At 43.9% G+C, this 6345-nt stretch overlaps 1 long non-coding RNA gene across 1 annotated transcript; it reads left to right on the top strand.

The window, feature by feature from the left end:
* The first annotated feature begins 275 nt into the window (after nucleotides 1-275).
* On the top strand, nucleotides 276-3619 carry LOC118476670 (uncharacterized). The gene is made up of 3 exons (XR_004857159.1): nucleotides 276-705; nucleotides 2296-2352; nucleotides 3311-3619. It is a non-coding gene; the product is annotated as an uncharacterized lncRNA (long non-coding RNA).
* Nucleotides 3620-6345: the final 2726 nt, after the last annotated feature.

The raw sequence follows: 6345 nt of genomic DNA on the forward strand, positions 1-6345 counted from the left end.
TAAGCATTGTAATTGAATTGAGAATTCAAATTATATTTGAATCTGAATTGAATTAGCAAACAAAATAGCAAACAGAAAAACGAAAAGAAGAATAACCTACCTAGGCTGAAACTTACCTGCGGCCTAGTACCTTCAGCACCCCGCTAGCCCATCTTTCCATTCTAACCTAAGTCCCGTGCGCCCTATCTGGCCGCCGTCGGGTGGGCCCTATCTGCCAGCTCGTTAGCACTCACCTCCATGTGGGATGCGTTCGTCAGAGCGGTCTTCTTCGTTGTGTTCGCGTTCGCGAACAGACTTTACGCAAACTTCGGTCAACAGAAGCCACAACCATTGAACCACCTCCGCGGCAATCGGAGGGCAGATGCAACCACCCCACCGCCGTTGCCTTCGGCTCTGGCCGTTATCCTTGCCCGTATATAGTGGGACCTCATCGACCAACGCCCACCTATGCCCATAAGATCTGCTAGCCAATGGTGGTGGAGAGCTCTGGCAAGCCACCAGATGGATGGGCAGGAGTCCACCATCGACACCGTGTTAGGTAGTCGCCCCGCCCGTGGGTGGCGCTCTCCTTCATTCCGGTGTCTCTGACTCCTCGCATCTGCGTCCTCTCCACCCGCCGCGGTTCAACAACCACCGTCCGGCGAGCAGACACCACCGTGAAGCTACTTCCCATCGTGAGCCGGAGTAACTGCGCCATGGTCTTAGGTAAGAATACCCTGCATAGCATCACCTTTGACTCCGCATCCTGTTGCACCGTGTCTCGGTCGGAATAGAACGCTAGGGTGCGATTTGGCGTCGCGCGCGTTGGGGCGTCCTTGTGCGCCATTACCGCAGAGAACAGATGGTGCTGCCGTGAGCGATTCCTAAGCACACTCTCGTTTGGGGTCGAGCACGCGGCCAGGGAGGGCCACCCATGCCCCATGAACGTGTTGACTGTGGTGGCGTGATGGGGAGATGACCTAGGCACCAGCAATTTCTCGATGGCGATTGGCTTCCGCCATGGATCCGTTCATCGGCGCGAGCAGGAGCTTCTACGCATGAAATTGCCGGTGAGGTACCCCTTGTTCTATTCTCCCTATGCTCCGCTTCGTCTAGCGTACCTCAGATTGGAGTTTGGGGTCTCGGGGACCGGTGGGCTCGCACTAGCCATGGCGCCGCCGCATAATGGGGCGCCGCCGCCGCTGTCCGGCGTGTGGGAGGAAAAACTGGTGCTGTTTAACCCAGGGCCGTCGATCTCGCGATGGACGTTTAGGATTAGAAGCGGTGGTGTGGGTGTCCGGACCGTTGGATTTAATCTGGCGACCGTGATTAGCTCGCGTAGAAGAATGATCGTGGGTGTTGATCCGGCCACGGACGGCTGTGATCAGATCATGCGCTTACCGGTTCGTCTGAGCCATGAATTAATCCGAACCACTAGAACCAGATCTGACGGCCCAGATTTGGGCATACCCCTTTGCTTGGCAAAATCTCAAAAGAGTCCCTAGGCTCACTGATAACCAACCTGCCGTCCTTTGCAACAGTAGACTGGGTCTTGGAAACATTTGTGCGATAGCCCCTGACCTTCCCAGAAATTGACGCACAGTCCCGAGGTCATGGAAAATCATATAATTAATTATAGAAATTGATTTTAGTGCAAAAATAAATTCAGAAACTTGATTAATTCATAGAAAATTCATATGAACTCCAAATTGGTCCATGCCAATTTCTATAATTTTGTGATAATGTTGTTTATCACATGGTGCCACTGTTTTGACATGAAAGTCATATTAAAATTTATATCTTATTTAATCTTGTACAAAACACATAGAATCTTTAGAAATTCATAACTTAAAATCCGTAACTCCGATTTGGTCCGTTCAAGTTGCGTTAACTCCGTATAAATATGTACTATGCAATAACAATATTTATTATACCATGTCTCATTATTTTATAATTAGATTTCTATTTAACTTATGTTGGTTAGTCTTGTTAATCTGCTTATCATTATAATCTACTAGAATATAATTTATTGTCAATTTATAACTTAGATTCAAGTTGAGATAATTATTTATAGAATAACCTCTTATATGATTTGTACTGACCAAATTATATACTGACCAAATTATAATATAGTTTGACATTTAAATAACATAGATCTTTTATAAACCATAACTCCTTAACCTTGACTCCGATTTTACTAGTTCTCGAACCCACGATCTCGTAGCAACGTGTAGATTATTATTATTCAGTTTGTACTTATGTTTGGTGTAATGTTAATTTTGTTTATACACTGTTTGTTCGTATTGTTATGACTAGCGGTGAGGTCACAAGGATCTGAAGAATCATCCTGGTAACTGGAATCTCAAGTGCCAGGTAAGTTGTGCCCTTGATCACTTTTGATTACCTAATAATATTCTTTATTATCATTATTCAATGCATAAGTTTAATTTTGATGGGACCCAATAGGTCACCCCAGTCTCATTATCTTTTACCTTGTTTACCCCTGAATCACTTGGGTAGTTTTGCTATTGATTTACATGATTTTGGGATAATATTTCATTATATCCATGTTCCAATTATTCTGTTATGTTATTTATGTTCATGTAAAGATCATTATCTTTAATTGGAACATGGAGCTTAACTTGAGAAACACGTGCCACCACAAGGGTGGAATGGGACGCACTTGGCTGACTAATTAGGAAAGCTAGTGGAAGACTACCTTACCCGAAAGGGGCAAGGGCAGTAGGGGAGTTGCATGCAAGGAGGTTCTCGGGTTGATTTGGCTGCGATGGCGGTCAGACGAGGGATTCTTGCAAGTGCTCTTCCCATAAACTGTAGCGGGTTTTCGAAAGCTAGTGGAACTTTGTAAAGGCCTCGTAGTTGATCCCTAGCCATTCACCTCGGTAGTGTCTAAGGGCCTTGCAAACCCTGGCGTCATGGGATACACGACTTGTGGGTACAGGGTACAACCTCTGCAGACTGTAAAACTGGTATACTAGCCGAGCTCATGGTTATGAGCAGCTCAGGACTCTCGCATGATTAATTTATGGAACTTAAATTAAATTTTGTCATTTGCATATGCATGAGATTATTTATTAATTTTGTTCTATTATTATTTATTATGGTTTGTTATTTACTTACATTTAGTAATTGCTAATAAAACTTGACCAACTTATTAAAAGCAATGCTCAGCTTTAACCCCTATTGTTGATCAGCTTTACACATCACATGAACTCCCACCTTTGGTGAGTTCATGCCACATTATTCCCCACAACTTGTTGAGCGATGAACATGTGTGAGCTCACCCTTGCTGTCTCACACCCCCCCACAGGAGAAGTACAGGTGGTTCAAGAGGAGCCACACGACGAGGAGTTCGATTCGATCTAGGTGGCGTCTCCCAGTTGACTTTTTTGCGCCAAGGATGGACTTTAGTTCTATCTATATTTATCTTTTATTTTGTAAGAATTCCGCTATGTAATAAGTACTCTGATTATATTGTGACATTTATCTCTATACACTCTGTTATTATATATGTTGTCTTCTTTGGCGCATGTATGAGATGCACCTGGCTTTGTCCCTTAAAACCGGGTGTGACAGAACATGAGAAGCTAATGATAAGTTTTCGATCATGTTATTATTATTTGCTTCCTAAACTTAGGAAGCTACAGAAAGCCCACAAAACCATGTTTTTTCAGTTTTCTATTTAAACTGAACTTTTTTGAGCTTTTGGCTTTATGGAAGCTAAACAAAAAAGCTACTTGTTTGTTTTAGATTTTGTCTTTTCACATTGAGAAGCTACTCAGAAGCTCAAACAAACAAGGCCGAAGAATGGTGGATGTACACTTCTTGTAATGTGCTAATGAGACCTATTGGTCACTTGTTCTCGAATGTTGTAGACCAAGAACAAGGCAACACAATTGTTAATTATTATGGACCTTCGTCTTCTGAAGTACTATCTTCACTTGAGAATAATGCTCATTAGACGAAGGTCAAGAAGGACTTACCTTCGTCATTTAATATGTGAATGAGAATGTAAAAGGGTGAAGACAATAACTGCATTTCATTAATTCATCCATATTTGCATTTCATAAAACATGTATGAATACTAATAGTATTAATATTATATTGATGCCTTCGGCTTGTTCGAAGGTGAAGACGCGAGAGAGTGATTACAATTCAGCGTGAACAATACGGTGTTACTGTTCATTTATTTATAGGCACGGGACACAACTCGGGAAAAATTACATCCATGCCCTTGAACATTTGTTTATAACAACTTAAACTAACAAGGTCTATCTAGTCTTTTCATTCTTTGCTTGATCTGAGCCGAGGCTATCGGTAGCTTAAGCGTTTTGCATTGTTGCTCCTTCCCGAGGTCTTCGTCTTGAGAACCTTCGGTAAAAAGAGGGTGGACTTCTTGTGAGACTTTTCCGAAGGTGTTTATGTCTTGAGGACCTTCGGCGGAGAAGACCCCCAATAGTAGCCCCTTCGCGGTGCTAGATCATTTTTTGTAATGAGCTCGGTCCGCGAAAAACACGACGGCTTCAGAATGCCGAATGTCCGAAAAACACCTTCCCTGAGCTTGTTATTAAAAACCGATTAAAATATTCCGAGCGCTGGTTGCTCCACCGTTCAGCCAGTGTACATGTTCTGGCGGTTCGCCTTCTTCACCTACAGCACTATATAAACAGACATGTTGGTGAGAAGTTACCATAGCATTCATTGCCATCGCACTGTTGCGCTGTTGAAAATATTAACCGAAGCCGAAGCTTTCTGCATTACGCTTTTGAACAAGTGCTTCGTCGCTCGAGATCAGCTTCGTCTTAAGGAGACTGAAAACTGAAATGGCCAGAGTAAGATCCACTTCTAGGGTGTCCCGTGAGGGAGACGAAACCGAACTGACTGAAACAACACCGATATAAAAGGTGATGAGACGATCAGGTTTGGTTGTACCGGAAGAAGCAGCTGCCGAAGGTGCTACTGCCGAAACTGAACAGATTGTGGCCGAAGACGGAAGTTACAGCGAAAGTGAGGAAGACAATAGCATTATGAGCCCAACGAAGCCTAGTCATATTGAGTTTGGAAGATCCACTGTAACAGCAGGGGATTTGGTTGTGATGAAGAAGCTGGGCTATTTTGGGGAAAATGAGGATGAACTAATCCGTTTTGCTAAGGAAGAAGTAGTTCCAAAGCTAAAGGAAGATGAGGTTGTTGTGTTTAAAAGCTTCTTCAGGGTAGGGCTTCGGTTCCCCCTGTACGATATGATAGGGGAGGTTTTGAAAAGGTTTGAAATATATCTCCATTAGCTTACACTGAACGCCATTGTTAGGCTCAGTATTTACATATGGGCTATCCGAAGCCAAGGTAAACGTGCGAATGTCGAAGTTTTCTGCCGAGTGCACGAACTGCACTATCAGACAAAGGCGAGAGCCGTTTGTCATACCCGGGTTTTGGGGACACCAAAACCCGGGCGCGAACATAATCACCAGGTGTGCTGGGACCAAGTCTCACACATATGATGAATAGTGGTACAGAAACAAATGTCACATCTTTACTATATAATAGGATTTCTGTACAAAATAAATAAATAATTACATCATAAGGAGACAACGATCCAGCAACCCAAAGTTGACTGGGAGACGACGGCCTAGACCTCTCATGAAATCGTCACATCATCCTCCATGCGCCTCATCCTGCGGTACCTGTTCTTGACCTGTGGAGGGGGGGTGTGAGACAGCAAGAGTGAGCTCACATACGTTCATCGCTCAACAAGTTGTGGGGAATAATATGCATGAACTCGGCAAAGGTGGGAGCTCACGTGAAGTGTAAGGCTTACCAAAGAGGATGGTTGAAGCTGAGCATTGCTTTTAAAGTTGGTCAAAATTTTATTAGCAATTACTAAGTATAAGTAAATACCAACCCAATTAAGTAGTAGAACAAAAGTGATAACAACACCTGCAATGCAATGCTTATGACAAATTGAATTTAGTTCCATAAATTAATCATGTGAGTGTCCGAGCTGCTCATTACCGTGAGCACGGCTAGTATACTAGTGTTACACTCTGCAGAGGTTGCACATCTTTACCCACAAGTCATGTTACCCATCTGCCAAGGGATCGGGACTTCCCATACACCTCTACCGAGGAGGTGAGGCAGGGTAACACTACGAGGCCTTTACAAAGTTCCACTAGCTTTAGAAAACCCGCTACAGTTTCTAGGAAGCTCCAATGTAGGGACCCCTCGCCTGACCGCCATCACAGCAAAATCAACCCAAGGGCCTCCCTACACTGACCACGCCCCTACTGCCCTTGCCCCTTTCGGGTAAGGTAGTCCTTCACTAGCTTTCCTAATTAGTCAGCCAAGGGC

This window comes from Zea mays, chromosome 3, assembly GCF_902167145.1.
Source record: "Zea mays cultivar B73 chromosome 3, Zm-B73-REFERENCE-NAM-5.0, whole genome shotgun sequence".
Lineage (NCBI taxonomy): Eukaryota > Viridiplantae > Streptophyta > Magnoliopsida > Poales > Poaceae > Zea > Zea mays.